Below are 18748 nucleotides of genomic sequence, written 5' to 3'. Positions count from 1 at the left end.
CTTGATGATCAACCAACGTAAGAGGAAAAGCCTCAGTCTGGATTCATGGATGAGTCTGTAAAGAATCACTGACACCAACCAGAAGTGGACAGCTGTAGTGTTACAGCCCCACTCTCGGTGGCTCTGAAAGATAGCAGTGAGGGTCATCCTGCTGGTGGGCAGGATTTCAAGCCTGGTATTGATCTTCCACTTTGTCTGGACCACGAGGTGTCTGGAAGAATGGGCCTGACATCAATTCACGGACAGTAACCAACAGAACGGCAGCGTAGGAGAGAACAGAGTTGGGAGATCAGTGAGAAGGAGGTCTGAGGAAGAGGGGTGTGGAGACCTTTCTGAGGACCTGAGTGTGATGTCATTTGAATATCTCTACAGAAGTTCTCAGTCACAGGTGAGGAAGGCTATTCCCCTGTGTTTATTCAGTGAGTCCTTGTACGCAATGAACATGGATCCAACAACGTGGCTACCCGTGGGTACAGTTTCACAGACTTCCTCTTTGCAGGCCTAATCTGCCTGTCGCCAATGTCTGGGGACACATCTTCCTGACAGCAAAGACCAGTGCTGAGCGCCTCGCCTGGACGTGGAGGGGAGGAATCTAGTCACCCACCTGCTGGCAGTGATTCACCAGGCCTTCCGTCATGGAGCGGGTCCTTCCTGGACCACATATGTATGCTCTTCCCATCTCTGCTTCCACCTCTACCCATCACTTACAGAATACTTGGGGGTCACAGCTCCCCCCCAGCATGTTGTGATTGACCAAGAAACTCATTTACAGCAAATGAAGTTTGGCCATGGACTTCCATCCATGGAATTCACTCATCTCACTGATGTACCACATCACCTGGTGAGCTTGAGGGAAGATCTACCGATGACTTTTGATCCACCAGTTTTCTACCTCTGAACCAGGTGATCTTCAAAACACCTCTCTGATTTGATCTTTTTGAATGCTGTGGTGTCTACAATGACCCAAGGCCCAAGTGGAATAAATAGGTTTCTTTCTTCTTTTTTGAAGCCTCAATATAGTGAAAGTTGAAATAAATGTTTGAACTGGACTGCAGTGTACATTTTTCAAAATGAAAATAGTTTCAAAAAGAAACACTTACAATGAAATATTGTGCTCAGCTAGTAGGCCTTTCAAACTGTGGTTACAGTCAAAGATAAATAAGCAATAACATTAAAAAGAGATTTGATCCTAGATAATGTCCTATTGGATAGATTAAAAAAGAGGAGAGCAAAGTTGCTCTAGGCAAAAAAAAAAAAAGAAATCTACAATTCAACACCATGGCAGGAGGGAAACTGTTTAATGATCTTTAACATTAGCCTGCTCCACGGCAAGTTTCACCAACCCAGCTATACTTCAGTAATACATCTTTCCATCCGCAGGAGGTTCAGAGACATATACTTCTTTTTAATTAAAGTTAGATACTTCAAAGATAATTAAAGGTGTGTTTTAGAAATCTATAGACAAGATTCCAAAACTCTAAAGCAGAAGATAACCAAAAAGCGACTGCTTTATTTTAAATAAAGTGGTTCAGCATTTGAGAAGGATGTCAGGGAAGGTAGTTGAGCATTGAGTAGTAATGCCCATGGGTATTTAATTCAAATTGAATAGAAATGGAAAACAAATTGTCTTCATTTTTAAAAATTTTATTGAAGTATAGTTGATTTACAATGTTGTATTAATTTCTGTTGTATAGCAAAGTGGCTCAGTTATACATATCTTCTTTTTCATATTCTTTTCCATTATGGTTTATCACAAGACAGTGAATATATTTCCCTGTATATGTAGTAGGACCTTGTTTGTCCATTCTATACATCATAGTTTGCATTTGTTAGTCACAAACTCCCAGTCCTTTGCTCCTCTACCCATCTCGCCCTTGGCAGTCACAAATCTATTCTCCATGTCTATGAGTCTGTGTCATAGATAAATTTATTTGTGTCATATTTTAGATTCCTCATATAAGTGATATGGTATCTGTCTTTCTGACTTCCTTTTCTTAGTATGATAATCTCTAGGTGCATCCAGGTTGCTGCAAATGGCATTATTTCATTCTTTTTCATGGCCAAGTAATATTTTACCACACACACACACACACACACACACACACACACACCCCTTCATCCGTTCATCTGTTGATGGACATTTAGGTTGTTTCTGTGTCCTGGCCATTGTAAATAGTGCTGATACAAACATAGAGGTGCATGTATCTTTCTGAGTTATAGTTCTGTCTGGATATTTGCCCAGGAGTGGGACTGCTGGATCATATGCCAGCTCTAGTTTTTTGAGAAACCTCCATGCTGTTCTTCATAGTGGATGCACCAATTTACATTCCCACCAACAGTATAAGAGGGTTCCCTTTTCTCCACACCCTCCCAGCCAAATTGTCTTCATTTTTTTCCTCAAAACTCCAAAGGTAACTTACACACTAAAAGTACAGTGGAAATATTCTATAATGTGGCCAGTGGAATTTGCTATAGTCTCTGCCCACTGATTCTAAAGTCAGCAAACACGGCTTGGTCCCTATATGGACCCAGAGAAATGCCAAAGGAGAAACCAGAAATAAAGCACGTGGCCCTGCTCTAAATTTCCACAGCCAGGGATGGGACACGGGGCCTCCAACAATGTACTCCTTCAACCTGGTCTGGCCAGGACCCTTTTCCTGAGCCATCTCTTTACCGTCTCTTGCTTCTGGACCCTCGATTCTGCAAAACACTTATTGAAGGGGAATAATCCCAGTCAGGCACTCATCAGTAAGAACCTCTAACTGCTGTCTGCCCACCTAATTCTTTTTCCTCTAGAGCTTTTGTGTCGTTTTCAGTACCTCAAATTCCCATTTATGGACATTGGAAAGATATGATAATATCACAGAAGAAAATTAATCACCTGACATCATCAAACAAGTTCAACTAGCGCTAACCCATTGGTTCATTTAGGTCTCGTTTCCCCCACTCTTCGTAAGGACTGTTGTCATTTATATCTTCTTATACAGAGAAGTACGCTATACGTTCATTTCTGCTAAACTCTTATCTCCAATATTTGTTTTTTCATGTCAGCAAGATCACTTTCAAGTCTCACTCCTAATGGCTCCATTATATTGTATCAAGTGGATATACCTGTTGACCTGTTCCTAGTGGTGAACCAATGGGTTAATTTCAATTCTGGACTACTTCATAGAAAACTACGATAAACATCTTTGTGCATAAAGGGTTTTCCACATTAAGGATTTTTCCCCCTTCAGGCAGATCCCCAGAAATAAAATGACTACGTTTAAGGTTAATAATATTAAGGCCCCTGAGACACATTTGCAGGCATCTAGTTGAAGAACAACAACAAAATAGTGAGGCCACATGAATGGCAAAATCGGCACAGATGCCAACAGGCCGGCCACTGAACAGTCTTTTTGTGTAGGCTCAATGGGGCACCACTCTATGGTAAAATTCTGTCTATTCCTCAGAACAGAGAAGAGAGGGGAACTGGCAGACAGGGCTAAAATAACAACTCAAATGCAGCGCTGAGAAAGGAAGAAAAACGTGGAACAGAGATTAAAAGACACAGATGATGTAGGAGAAAGATTCCACATATTAGAGTTCCAGGAGCAGAGAATGAGGAAAAGCAATATTCAAAGAAATAATGACTGAGAACTTTCCAGAACATGAATTAGACATCAATTCTCACATGAATGAAGTCCAGAAAATCCTGAGGGAGATAATTAAAGAGAAGCATGAAACTCAGAACAACGAATACACAGAAAGGGAACTCGAATCACCCATAATGAAAAGATAGATTACTGCAAAATAACAATAATCAGACCACTAGATAAATTCTTAAAATGAACCAATGAAAACTGGAAGACAAGTGGAATCATATTGTCAACAAATTGCTTACCATGTGGAAAAAATAAATAGATGGAGTTTTTAAAAAGTCTGACTAAAACACCAGACAATGTTAACATATAAATTGTGTAGAGTGATCAGAGTTTTAAGTATAAAGTCCTTGACTTGCTCAGGAGGACAGAATGACTGATTTAGTTTGTATTTTGTTAAGGTAAATATATACGCTAAAATTACCATATAATAAATACAAGTAAATAGAAATAGAGTGTAAAGCTTTTGACTGTGGAGACGAGGGAAATGTGATGTGGGGTAGGAAAGAGAATCTAAATTAATACAAGAAGCTATTAGATAAAATAACCAAGTATATTAAAAGTGGGACAATGAAAGGGGTCAAGAGAACAAAGTAAAATGGTAAATCCAAACATATTAATAGCAGCATTGTAAATGAACATAACTTTCACATTAAAACTTACAGATTGGAAAAATAAAGCAAATTTTTTGCTTTATGCTCTTTACAACTGTTTCTGTTTATATAAGTGAAATAAAAATGTACAGAACTGTTGATGGTGAAAGGATAAGAAAATGATAAGAAAGGCAAGTACTAAGTAAAAGAAAGTTGGTATACCTCTATTAGAAACAGGTCTATTTTTAATGATTTATTTTTTATTGAAGTATAGTTGATTTACAGGGTTTCAGGTAAAGAGGAAAGTGATTCAGTTTTACACACACATATATATTTTTTCGGGTTCTGGTTTATTACAAGATACTGAGTATGGTTCCCTGTGATATATAGCAGACTCTTATTTTGGTAGTGTGTATCTGTTAATCCCAAAGGTCCTAATTCATCCTCCCCCTGCAAGTATCCCCTTTGGTCACCATAAGTTTGTTTTCTATGTCTATGAGTCTATTTCTGTTCTGTAAATAAGTTCATTTGTTTCATTGTTTTTTAGATTCCACGTATAAGTGATATTATATGATATTTGTTCTTCTCAGATCTAAAAACAAGAACATTGCTAGAGATTAAGAGGGTTGTTTCATAACTGACCAGGAAAAAGTTAAACTATAATGTATCTAATAACATAATACTTCAAAAAATACAAAGCAAAAACTGAAAAAGCATAAGATTAAACTGAGAAATTCTCTATATTTCTCTCTCAGTAACTGACTAATCAAACTTCAAAAAAATGAGTAATGAAGATGGAAGATTTGAATACCACAATTAAAACTAGTTTAAGCTAATGAAAATATATGGATTACTGCAAACCAATAACTTCATGGAAATATAGAACATTTGTGAAAACTATGTACCAGGCCACAAAACAAGTCTCAACAAATTTCAAAGAATTGGAATCATGTAGATCATATTCTCTAATCATTATTAAAACAGAAAATATTTAAACTAGAAAAAAATTTTAGATAAAAAATAGGAAAAAAAATTAAAATGTTATCTAAAATAAAAAAATTAAAGTAGATATTATTAAAAATGTTAAACTAGAATAAGATAGAATTAAAGAAAAAATAATTGTTAACAGGTTCTGGAAATTAAAAGACAAATTGAAATAAAAGCTTACAAAAAGTCATAACCCAAAGAAAAAATCATCATGAAAATGTTAAAAATCTATATGTGAGCAGTAACAAAACATGTGGAATACAAATATGGCTAAAGCAATACTTGGAAATTTATTGTGCTAAATGCATACATGTAAAAGAAGAAAAGTTGGAATTAAATGAGTAACCATGTACATTTACGGGGAAGGCAGTGGCACCCTACTCCAGTACTCTTGCCTGGAAAATCCCATGGACTGAGGAGCCTGATGGGCTGCAGTCCATGGGGTTGCTAAGAGTGGGGCACGACTGAGCGACTTCACTTTCACTTTTCACTTTCATGCATTGGAGAAGGAAATGGCAACCCACTCCAGTGTTCCTGCCTGGAGAATCCCAGGGCTGGGGGAGCCTGGTGGGCTGCCGTCTATGGGGTCGCACAGAGTCGGACACTACTGAGCGACTTCACTTTCACTTTTCACTTTCATGCATTGGAGAAGGAAATGGCAACCCACTCCAGTACTCTTGCCTGGAAAATCCCATGGACTGAGGAGCCTGGTGGGCTGCAGCCCATGGGGTCGCTAAGAGTTGGACTTAGCAGCAGCAGCATGTACATTTAAGAGATGAGAAAAAGAATAAAGCAAAGAAAGTATAAGGAAGGTAATAAGGATGAGGACAGAGAATAAATAAAATGAAAAATAATGACACAGGTGAGAAGTTCCTTCTTTGTAAAGTCTGAAAAGAGCCTGTAAGAACCCTGGTGAGATGAACCAGGTGGCATCACCCCACCGGGGCTTAGAAGGCACTTGAGTGTGGTGCCCCAGGAGAGCCCCCGCCTTCCCGGGAAGTGCTCGTGACAGCATGCAGGGCACATCTCCATGCCTCTCCCCATGCACCCCAACTTGATCTCACTTTTTCTGGCACCTCTTCCATCTTCCAACCATCTCCCAAATTTGCCAAAAGTGATATTTGGTTCTCTCATTCTCCTTGTTGCTTTTGGGTCATTTATGGAAGAGAAGGGGAAATACTAGCATTACTTCAGCATCCACCACCAGCACCAGTCTGAGGGGAGGGGAACTGAGGCAGAAAGCCGGGGTGGTGGCAGTGGAAAGAACAAGCATCAGGTACCTGGAAGCTGTGGGAGGAAGGATTCAGATCTGGGAGCACAGAGGATGGGGGGTGGGGGTGGCAGGCACCCAGACTGCCAGATCTGCAGTCCTGGGAGAGGTACCCAACCTTCACTGAACCGTGGGTGGAGCTGAAAGACCCACTGACGGATTTCTAGTAGGTTTTCAACAAGGATTCCATTAAAACAGCATTTAAAATTTTTCTTCTAATTAGCCATAAAAGAAGGAGATGAATCTCAGATACTCTGCTTACATGTCATTCTAGTAAATCAAAGTCCCTAATGATCAATAAATTGCTTTTCAAAGAAAGCAAAACAACAAAACCACATTTATATAACACAAACACAAAACCTGCCAGATTCTCAGAGGCTGAGCTACACAGATAAAGGAAAATGATGATTGAGACAAAGGTTTTCATGGGGAGGTTAGGAAGAGCTTTGGGGTTGGAAGCACTGCTTATGCAGATTGGACTATCTTCAGGAAAAAAAAAAAAAAGTATGTAAAGCGGCTTGGGTCATTTTCCTTTTCTCCAGGAATATCCAGGCTTCCAAGCCTAGGAAATGACCCGCTATACTTTTGGTAGTTAAATTTCATACCAAAAAGGGAGAACTATATAGGATAACAATGATCTGAACCATGAGTCAGTATGGGATTATTTGGAGACTCTGGCAAATAGCCACACTAGATCCTGGGAACATGGATCTAGAGGGGGCCATGACCTCTGTCTTGTAGGCAACCCCCTTCCCCTCTCTCACCTTCTTGTGTTCTTCTCCCAAGTGTCTGCTCAGTGAGATTAAACTGTCAGCCCACAGGATGCATTTGTGCATCCCAGCTGCAGATCACATATCTGTCACATCGGTGGCATTACGCTGTAAATCATAGCCACAAAAGGACTTTCCCTGGAGTGGGTTTCTTTTCTCAGCTGATGATATATAAACATACACCAAAAAATTTAACTCATATTTACCTAGGGAAGGTAATGGGGGCAAATAACACGTGGTTGAATACGACACCAAAAGCGGTTTCCAAACAGCATTTATTTTAGGCAGTTTCATCAAACTCTTTGGACTCTCTCTACACAAACACAGAATCGATTCTCAGAGTTAAGTCTGAAGTGAGCGAGGTATCCGGCAATAAAGTAACCAGCCCGTCCCCAAATAAATCGGTCTTCGAGCCTTTTCCTCAAGAACCATCTGGTGGTTTCAGGCTGTTCTGGTCTTATGGTCACTAGTAACTGATCACATAAGGTCATTAGCAACATGGTGTTAATGGTACATTATTATCTCAGGCTTACCAACCAAGGTCTTCGAAATTTTAAAAGAGGAGATGAAGGCTAGAGCGCCTGCCCTGGGTGGAGAGGCAAAGAGCTGGGCGGAGGTGCTTTTCTGGTTGTCAAGTGCTCACCCCATTTTATAGACTGCCCCGAATAATGGCACTGTAAAAATCACTCACCTTTAAACTCGTCTCCTAAGCCAAGTAAATATTTACATGATGTTTATGACTTATATACTTAATCATTTATATGACCAGGATTCAAAATGAAAAGGTAAAAAAGAACTCTGAGATTTCTAAATGAACTTGATATTTATATATACTATAAACACATATGCATACTTTTCAGTTTAGCATCTTTGTTCCTACTTCTCTGGTATTATTATTATTTCCTTAAAGTGACAGATACTATCATACACACTGCTAGGGATGTTTAAGTGAGTATAACCATTTGGGGAGCAATTTGGCACCAAATAGTCAAGTTTATATATAAATATGTAATATGCATATATTACATATGTGAATATGTAAGTTTATATTATAAATATGACCCCTCTCTTCTACTTTTGGGCATACATTCTCAAGAATTTCTTTCGGTGTGCATGAATACATTTCAAAGACATTTACTGCACACATCTGTGTCATAGCCACAGAAGAAATACAGAAACAAGCTAAAATCCATCATAGAGGAGACAGATTGGTAAAATACAGTATTTTCATAAGATGGAATGATGTTTAACAGTTAAAAAATATAAATATAATCTGTATAAAACAATCCAATTGTTCTCTCAAAAACACTAAGTGATAATGCAAGATTCTTTCACAGAAAGTAAAAGAGAAACCACCCTTATGGAAAATTCTGTAGCAAAGTGGGCCATGAATAAACGTGCAAGTATATTCTGTCCCACTAGAAAAGAAAAGCAAAGTAAAAATAAGATTCTTTTTTTCCCTTTGCCTATGAAATTAACAAAGCTGATGAATAATTATGTCTCTTACTAACAAGGCCTGGGGATCTGGCCCACTCAGACACCAGCAGTGGCAACACAAATTTATACACTCTCCTGGAGAGTCATTCGGCAATATGTATCAAATATTTAAAGAAAAGTAAGTAAATTTTGACAAAATAATTCATCCTAAGAAAACAAAAATGCGTGCAAAGATTACGTGCAAAGATTAGGCTATAATTAAAAAGTATAAAGTGCTTAATATTTTAAAAGAATGATTTTGTTGAATAAATCACAGTACACAGATGAAATGGATTATTAAGAGAATAAAAATAATGACAGAGAAGAATAATCATTGACATTAATGCTGCTCACATTTTGTTGAGTTAAAAAATTTTGCATTTGTGTTTAAAACAATTATATTCATCTGATCCTTATTATTCAAGGATCTTTGGTACCACAGAGGAGTTACTTAGAGTGAACCCTCTTAAGATGGGGACCAAAATTTCAGACTAAATAATGGGAAATAAAAAACCTTGATTAGCACCATATTTGAAGAAAAAGAAACAAAAGAACACATTTTCATTTTCTATTTTACCAAATTGTGATAATAGGATTTTTCATAGGAAATGATATTTAGAATAGATCCGAAAACTCATTTGAAGCCTAGAGGATCGAGAATAGCCAAGACAATTTTGAAGAAAAAGGCTAAGAAAGGAAGATTTATTGTAAAACTTTAATAATTAAATGAAAGTGATATTAGCTCAGGAGTCACAGAAAGATTAATAGAACAGAACAGAACAGAGTTAAGAAAAAGATCCAGAAAAAAAAAATAACCAAAGTTGGTATATGGCAGAGGTGGCAACAGAATAAATGAGAAAATAGTTAAATATTCAGTGATAATGTGGTAATGGTTTTCAACAAGGAAAACATTAGATCCCTGCCTCACACAGTACAGAAATATAAATGTCAAATGAGTTTTAAGATCTAAAAGTTTTATTTACTAAAAAATGGTGATGTATAGAAAAGAAACTTGGAAATCAAAACATTTTTAAAAGCTCCCTAAGGGAAATGCAAAAGAAAAGCAGTGAAATACATTTCAGGCTTATCAAAATAACCAAAATTAAAACATCTAATTAATGTCAGGCATAGCCAAATATCAGATCAGATCAGTCACTCAGTCGTGTCTGACTCTTTGCGACCCCATGAATCGCAGCACACCAGGCCTCCCTGTCCCTCACCAACTCCCGGAGTTCACTCAGACTCACATCCATCAAGTCAGTGAGGCCATCCAGCCATCTCATCCTCTGTCGTCCCCTTCTCCTCCTGCCCTCAATCCCTCCCAGCATCAGAGTCTTTTCCAATGAGTCAACTCTTCGCATGAGGTGGCCAAAGTACTGGAGTTTCAGCTTTAGCATCATTCCTTCCAAAGAAATCCCAGGGCTGATCTCCTTCAGAATGGACTGGTTGGATCTCCTTGCAGTCCAAGGGACTCTTCAAGAGTCTTCTCCAACACCACAGTTCAAAAGCATCAATTCTTCGGCCCTCAGCCTTCTTCACAGTCCAACTCTCACATCCATACATGACCACAGGAAAAACCATAGCCTTGACTAGATGAACCTTTGTTGGCAAAGTAATGTCTCTGCTTTGAATATGCTATCTAGGTTGGTCATAACTTTCCTTCCAAGGAGTAAGCGTCTTTTAATTTCATGGCTGCAGTCACCATCTGTAGTGATTTTGGAGCCCAGAAAAATAAAGTCTGACACTGTTTCCACTGTTTCCCCATCTATTTCCCATGAAGTGATGGGACCGGATGCCAAGATCTTCGTTTTCTGAAATGTTGAGCTTTAAGCCAACTTTTTCACTCTCCTCTTTCACTTTCATCAAGAGGCTTTTGAGTTCCTCTTCACTTTCTGCTATAAGGGTGGTGTCATCTGCATATCTAAGGTTATTGATATTTCTCCCAGAAATCTTGATTCCAGTTTGTGTTTCTTCCAGTCCAGCGTTTCTCATGATGTACTCTGCATATAAGTTAAATAAACAGGGTGACAATATACAGCCTTGATGAACTCCTTTTCCTTTTTGGAACCAGTTTGTTGTTCCGTGTCCAGTTCTAACTGTTGCTTCCTGACCTGCATACAAATTTCTCAAGAGGCAGATCAGGTGGTCTGGTATTCCCATCTCTTTCAGAATTTTCCACAGTTTATTGTGATCCACGCAGTCAAAGGCTTTGACATAGTCAATAAAGCAGAAATAGATGTTTTTCTGGAACTCTCTTCCTTTTTCCATGATCCAGCAGATGTTGGCAATTTGATCTCTGGTTCCTCTGCCTTTTCTAAAACCAGCTTGAACATCAGGAAGTTCACAGTTCACATATTCCTGAAGCCTGGTTTGGAGAATTTTGAGCATGACTTTACTAGCGTGTGAGATGAGTGCAATTGTGCGGTAGTTTGAGCATTCTTTGGCATTGCCTTTCTTTGAGATTGGAATGAAAACTGACCTTTTCCAGTCCTGTGGCCACTGCTGAGTTTTCCAAATTTGCTGGCATATTGAGTGCAGCACTTTCACAGCATCATCTTTCAGGATTTGGAATAGCTCAACTGGAATTCCATCACCTCCACTAGCTTTGTTCGTAGTGATGCTTTCTAAGGCCCACTTGACATCACATTCTAGGATGTCTGGCTCTAGGTCAGTGATCACACCATCGTGATTATCTGGGTCGTGAAGATCTTTTTTGTACAGTTCTTCTGTGTATTCAAACATACAGGCATACAAAGAACTCCAGGACAGTGTTGGTGGGAGTGTAAAGTGATACAGCAGCTCTAAAGGGCAACTTGCAAAACCTCAAAGGGCTGAAGTAACAGCAAGACGCTTATAAAGGATATCCTATTACCCAGTTACTCAACTCCTAGGGATATATACCTTAGACACACTCCTGTACATTTCTACAAGAGCCTATCAAGAATATTCCCTGCAATACTTTTGACAATAGCAAAAGGGATTTTCTCAAGTTGTGGTAAGCAGGGGCTAGTCTCTAGGCGTGGTACGCAGGCTTCTCATTGAGGTGGCTTCTCTTGTTGCAGAACATGGGCTCCAGGCTGCATGGGCTTCAATAGTTGCGGCACATGGCTCTAGAGCACAGGCTCAGTAGCTGTGGGGCACGGGCTTAGTTGCTCTGTGGCATGTGGGAGCTTCTGGGATCAGGGATTGAACCTGTGTCTCCTGTATTGGCAGGCAGATTCTTTACCACTGAGCCACCAAGGAAACCTATAATTTTTTATAATGTATCTGTTTGTGGCTTTTTATATTTATTTTTATTATTTGTTTGGCTGCACCAGGCCTTAGCTCTGGCACACGGGGTCTTTAATTGTGGCATGCAGGATCTTTAGCTGTGGCATGTAGGATCTAGTTCCCTGACCAGAGATCAAATCCAGGACTGCTGCATTGGGAGCACGGGGTCTTAACCACTGGACCACCAAGAAAGTCCCTGTTTATTGTTTTAATTTTTAATACATCATTTTATTAAAGGATGGGCACAAATAGTCCTCTATGTATTTCTCCCTTCCACCTTCAATCCTCCAGGTAAACATGGAGTTCTTCTGAGAGCATCTTTTTTTATAAATGAAGTATAGTAGATTTACAATGTCATATTCATTTCAGGTGTATAGCAGAGTGATTCAGTTATACAGACACATACACACACACAAATATATATATATTCTTTTTCAGATTCTTTTCCATTATAGGTTATTACAGGTATTGAATATAGTTCCCTGGGCTATACAGTAGTAGGTCCTTGCTGTTTATCTATTTTATATATAGTAGTATGTATCTGTTAATCCTAAATTCCTAATTTATCTTCCCTCACAGTTTCCCTTTTGGTAACTGTAAGTTTGGGTTTTTACATCTGTGAGTCTTATTTCCGTGTACATAAAATTTAAACACAAAATAAGGCTACACATTCTGACCGGCACACACTTAGCCTCAGTGTTACAGGCTGCATGGACTCAGCTCCAAATCCCCATCCTTCACTGTGTGGATTTCCCCCTCACTCAGCAGAGAAGTTTCTATTTATGGCAATCCCACACTTGGACTCAAGAAGCTACTACAAGAAGCTGTAACAAGAAGTTACAACCTGCTATACCAGGTGCCAGAGAGGACAGAAGAATTATGCAAGACTCCTCTCACCCTGCAGAGGGTACAACTCAGCTAGGGAAGCTGTCTGAGAGACTGGCTCTCAGTCCTCACTCTGGCTCACACAGTGTGAAAACTCAAGAGTGCTTAATTGCCAAGGCCCAGTACCCTCATCATTAAAGTGAGAACATCACTCTCCTCCTGTTTGGAACAGTAAGTGAATACATAGACTGTGTCCAGCATACACAAGCACTCAACAGCTCAGCCGTCAAAGGCACAGCAGCCATCACATGAACGAAGTCTTCTGAGCAGAGTCTCAGTCACACTGATGGTGAAAAGGCAGTGGATGGGAGGAGGGAGCTAAACGGGTCCACTTAGCCCTCTCCACAGCTGGACCCAACAGCCCAGCCCCAGGGGTTTCCCCTGTGACTTGGCCCCCTCCCTGTGGAACACAGGGCATTTTTTCTAGCAGCAGTTTGGCTACACTCAGGCCTATTGATTCGTCCGAGTTCGCCACAGACAGTGCTCTGTCAAGAGAGCTACCTGACTCAAGATAAAGAACTCCTTATCTCACACCCTTTGAAGAATTCTGGGGTGAAATGAGACCAGAAGGATCACAACGCACCTAAGTTAGCTTTTTGGTTGACCCCTTTAGAATTCCAAGGACATACTGCAGCTTCACAGTATTAGAAGGCAATAGTGTCTCAGGTCCACTCACCTCCAACACACAGCTGCCTCCAACCCACAAGTCACCCTTCTCAAAAGCTGGCATAGGGGTCTATTCAAGGACTTAGTAGCAGGCACCAGAGAGGAGGCCTGTCTGCCAGATACAGGAAAAACCACAGTATTTGTAAGTCACTTTTGGAGATACTTTTGGAGATCCTGAGGAATTTTATTCCTGGGATTCTTTCCTGAGGATTTCCAAAAGGACGGTGGGTGTGTCAGTTACCCCGCCAATGTGGCGCCACCATGCGGCAACAGCACAAACAGCTCATGATTTCACTCAGTCTTGAAATTCGGTGCTTCTTTACCAACTTTTAACCTTGAGGAATTCAAAATACTTCTATTTTCATATGTCAAATGAGTTCACTCATATCTTTTCTTCATTCATATTTTATTATCACTATTTTGGATTTGCATTAGTCAAATACGCTCTATGAATAAACCATCCTCAGCGTCAGCACCGTTATATGTGAGGTTGGGATTGTTACATCACCCAAGAACTGATGATCAGATTGTCGGAGGGCAACCAGATCAGATTCCACCCAGATGTTAAGACCAAATTCTTCCTTCGAGTTTTTTGGACTAGCTTAGGTATAATTACCTTTGGTTTGCATATATTTAAAAAAAGGAGGTGAAAACCATCGAGGGGTTTTGAAACTAAAATGATGGCTTTGAAACTAAAATGGTAACTAATAGGAATAAGAAACAAAACTGATCTGACAAAACTAAGCAGGTTGGTGGTTTACCTTCAGGGGAAGGGAACTGATAGTTTCTGCAGGGGATAATCTGGAAGCTGGGAATATTCTAGGTCTTAATCTGGGCACTTGTCACACAGGTGGATTCAGTTTGTGAAAATCTTCAGATCTGTGCAGTTTTCTGAGATGATAGTATCTGACCATTCAGTCAACACTCCTTACCTTGCCTTTGAGACAAACATAATAATAACCAGGAAGGCAAAATGAAGGGCATGCCTAGTTCTCCACCAGGCACTTCAGTCTGTGTATCAATTGCTCTAAGGCCCATGGCCACAGACGAGCTCTCCTTCTGTCCCTCTGGACAGGGAGGAAGGAGACAGGACACAATCAATACCACTGTTAGCTTTAATTGCTGAGGGTGGTTAACAGTTGACTTTCTCAGATCCTGGAGCAGACCATTCCCCCTCCACCTCCACACACAACACCTAGACCACGAAGAGAATCCTGCCGCAGAGATACACACCATCTCCACAGAAACAGCACCCCTCCACACACACCCATGCTTCGCCCCACCACCAGACTCAACTCCCAACTCCAGACACATGCCCCAGACCCACAGAGGGCAGCCAGCTTTCAGCCCATAGAGACAAACCACAGATGTGGTGGATAGAGGGGAGGGGAGGGGAGGGTGGTTAATGAGGCAAGAGGGGGCTGTCCATGGCCAGACAAGGAATTAGCAACAGGAAGATGGAAAGTAATATTTTCAAAGTCTTAAACTGAAATTTGCGGGGAAACAAGGATTTTTAGACCTATGAATACAGTCCCAAAGTTGCTGGGAAATATATTTAAATCACCCCCATTTCCATCTACAGCTCAGATCCTCTTGGACTGTCTTCCTTTTACTTTCACATCTATCAGGTACCCTGAACCCCAGAGGCTTTGGGAAAAGGGGTGGGGGGGGCAGAATTAGATTTTAAAAGTTGAGGCGCCAAGATGTTTGTCAGATATCACAAAGCTACCTACGTGGTCATTTTATCCCTGAGGTGGGGCAAGGGAGACTGAGTTGGAGGCACAGGGTGATAATGTCAAAGAGAAGTGGCGACCCTTTCCTCCACCCAAAGCTCTGAGAACCGCCCACACAGCCCCACCGGAGCTGTGTAGCGATATTTACATTCTGAGACTAGGCTCCGCCTTCCCCTGGGAAAGTGGGAAACATCCAGATCAAGGGGTAGGGAGTGAAGCCGGCAGAAATAATCCAGACATAAAGCATTTTCCAAGAGCAGATGGGAGCCCAGCGCAGAGCTTACAGCTTCTCTTAGGAAGTCCTGGGACCCAGACTGGTGTGTGCAGTTCGAGTCTCTCAGATACTTACCCTGGGGATAGGGTTTATTTGGGAGAAGGAAACGGAACAGGGCTGACGCTAGCAGGGGAATTTTCAGGCACCCAGCAAATTCCCCTACTCTGCGGGGTCGTTAGTAAATTAAGTTACAGGGAACGGAGGGGATGCTGCTAATGCTGCAGGTCCCTGGGTTTCCAACACGGGACCGCTCTGCACTCCCCATAGGCCCTCCTCGGCTACCTCCTAACCTCTGAAGGATACCTTAGAATTGGCTCCTGACTTCTCCAAAAGCGGCGGAGTTGGAGGGGAGGGAGCAGGAAGGAGACGTGGGTGGGGGGTGAAGCTGAAGTGAGCACCCCCAGACCTGCAACAGCCAACCCTCCCCAAGCAGTCCGAGAACGCTGCCAGACTCCTATCGACTCCGGTTCTTAGACTGTGCACTGGCCATGACCTTGAGCAAGTCCCCGATTAGTCCCATTTTACAGAAATTAAGAGTGGAAAGAATCAAGTCGGCCACGCTGGGCTGCTCCCGGCGCTTACCTGACGGTTTAAGAAGCGTAGTGGGTGAGCGGTGAACCGCAGCCCAAGAGCTACGTGGCCAGTGGAATCGCAAACCTCGAAGGAAATGCAGAGCTGAGCTCCAACCCGGCAGCAGGAAAAAGGTGGTCCCGATTCTGTGACGACCCCCTAGCAAGTTTGATGCCCCCGCCCATGCCCCTCCGCAGAGGTTGACTGGCCGTGCCCGGGGGCCCTGGCTCAGGACACGCACGGGGTGTACTACGGGGACATGAGAAACACCTCCATACACCCACCCCCGAAGTTGCGGCAACATAAGGAGCAGAATGGCGCAAAGCTGCCAGAGAGGAGGGGACGGTACTCACACGGGGTGGCCGGGCTAGAGTAGATACGTGACCGGGGTCATCGATGGCCTCCGGGCTCCGGCCACGGCGCTTTGGGATGCCTGGGGCACCTGCCGCAGCGCACCGCGTGGATTAGGAAGCTGCGAGCAGCAAGGCAGGGGCGCGGGTCTGTCGGCGTGATCTGAGCTGCAGCGCCGCCGCGGGGGCTCGGCCGCCAGAACCGCAGCCGCAGCGGGAGCCCAGAGCAGGCGCGGGAGGCGGGAGCGCGGCGGCGGTAGCGGGTGCGAGGGAGGCGCCCGCGCCGCAGGCAGCGAGGACCAGCGGCCCGCAGCCCCAGCCGACACCTGCTGGCCGGGCCGATGGCCAATCAGAGGCGCTGGGAGCGGGGGCGCGTGCGGGTCACCAGGCTGGAGGGGGGCGCGTGCTCGCGCCTGCGCTGGGGCCAGGGTGCCTGCCCAGCGGGCTGCTCAGGCCCTCCTCCCTGCACGCAGGCGGCACGCGCCGGAGGGGCGGGGCGGGGCGCAGCAGGAGGCGGGGCTCGGGTTGCGCGCTGGGGACAGAGTCGCGTGCCCGTTGCTCACCAGCCTAGCGCGATGCTGGGGCCTCGGCCACAGAGTTCCCAGACAGACCCCAGGTCATTCCCAACCGTGAAGTAAGAGTTTTCCTGCCCCTACAGCCCGGGCGACCAGTCCCTCCCTGACCTCCCAGTGACTGGTCACCTGAATCCCGGCCCGGCGTGGCTTCCAGAGTGTGGGCACCCTCCCTTCCCAGCCTCACCGAAGCCGGCGGGTCTCCAAACACAGCTCTTCCTCACTTCACAGTGCCCGGGTGTTGAAAGTCACCGTGGTGACCCATCCCCTGGTCTGGGTTCCTTTCGTTATTTCCTGAATTTACTGCGCTAGCGACGCTCCTTCGTTCAACACGCATTGACTGGTCTGACGCTGGGCTCTCTGAGCCAAGGCTTTTGCGTTCCCAAATGCCCCAAAGCCCTTTAGCTGCCGCACCGCAGGGTTAGTGAGCTCGCACTGTCGAAGGATGCCCAGCGATTGCTGCCAGTGAGGACTGCATTTGGGCTCTTGCCTGGAGTTCCAGATGCCGGAAGAAACTGGGAGTTGAAAGGTTCCCCTCCAGGCCAGGGCTTCGTTGCTTTTGCATCCATTAGGGCACAGGACCCGGAATCTTTCTAAGACGGACTGCCTCAGCCCCAACAACTCGGCTGTTACTTTATGAATTTTCGCTGCAGGACGGAAGTCGCAGCGAAAGATCTTTATTCTGACGAAGTAGTTTTATCAGAGTAAAGCTACATGGGTGATTCCTAAAACCCTGGGAATCTTTTCTCAGGACCGTGGATTGAGCCTGTTCTCTCCGTGTAAATTTGCGCAGTAGAAATGGACGGCTCATTTGCTGACCTGTGTCCAGCAGCCCCCCAAAAACACAAGGGAACTTGGAAGGTAAAGGAGTTGTTTTCTCTAAAGATCGGGTTTCCTCTCTCAAACCGATTTTATTTACCCACAAACTAGTAAAGTGAAAGAAAGTTTGCGTTTTGTTTCTATTTTATTTACATTCAATTATAATTTTACTTATCTGTGCTTAATTAGCATTGGGAGTGGTACGAAACTTTAACGGTGCAAATGAATACAAAGTTAACAAGACTCAAGACTCGCTGTTACCCTTATCTCCCAGCCTCTCAGTTTCTCTTCCTGGTGGCAGCCATTGCTGTCACCTTCGTGAGTACCCTCCTAGAGATAATCTACAACCAAATGTATTTCTCTAATGTTCTTATTTTTACCTTTTGTTATACAAAATAGTAGGTCTAACTACAGATGCAGATGAATTCAGGAGCTCTCAAGTGATGTCAGAAGTAGAACTGGGATCTCAGCCCCTACTCTTAATTCCTCTCTCCCTCCTTTTCTGTCTGCTTTCCACTGTGGGCTTCCTTGTTAAGCTGACTTACTCCATGGTGGCCCCTGACAGCTTGTCTTTTCTCTCAGTGGTCAGAATTCAAGAAGGACGCAGTCTTTTCTTTCCCAGAATGCACATTAAACCACCCACGAAGACTCATTTGCCCTGTTTCAGTCACGCTTTACCCCTTGAATAGTCCGGGACTTGGGTATTCTGCTTCTTTGCCTGGGGGGTTCTGACTGTCGGCAGCGACAATGAGATGGACACTGTGTTGGGAGTAAATTCGCCCATATGTTTGCAGGCGGTTCATGACTGGTCACTAGTCAGCTGCATGTTAATGCTCATGTTCATTTATGTGCAGACATTGTGAAGACCTCTG

At 43.0% G+C, this 18748-nt stretch overlaps 2 protein-coding genes across 5 annotated transcripts in view; one reads left to right on the top strand and one right to left on the bottom strand.

The window, feature by feature from the left end:
• Positions 1 to 16913, bottom strand: part of MYRIP (myosin VIIA and Rab interacting protein) — a 228280-nt gene extending 211367 nt beyond the window's left edge. Inside the window, exon 1 of one of the 4 annotated variants that reach the window (XM_086366026.1) lies at positions 16148 to 16913. The gene's annotated coding sequence lies outside the window, so the exon portion shown is untranslated. The remainder of the gene's footprint in view (positions 1 to 16147) is intronic. The other 3 variants (XM_086366027.1, XM_086366025.1, XM_086366029.1) reach the window with 3 other exon arrangements.
• Positions 1 to 18748, top strand: part of LOC147348074 (uncharacterized) — a 238979-nt gene that overhangs the window by 83817 nt on the left and 136414 nt on the right. The gene's annotated exons all lie outside the window — the stretch shown is intronic.

The sequence above is a fragment of the Bos grunniens genome, chromosome 22 (assembly GCF_055505025.1).
Source record: "Bos grunniens cultivar Pamir isolate PY7600 chromosome 22, Bosgru_T2T1.0, whole genome shotgun sequence".
Lineage (NCBI taxonomy): Eukaryota > Metazoa > Chordata > Mammalia > Artiodactyla > Bovidae > Bos > Bos grunniens.
Note: the sequence above shows the minus strand (reverse complement) of the source record. Positions and strands in the feature narration are given on the sequence as shown.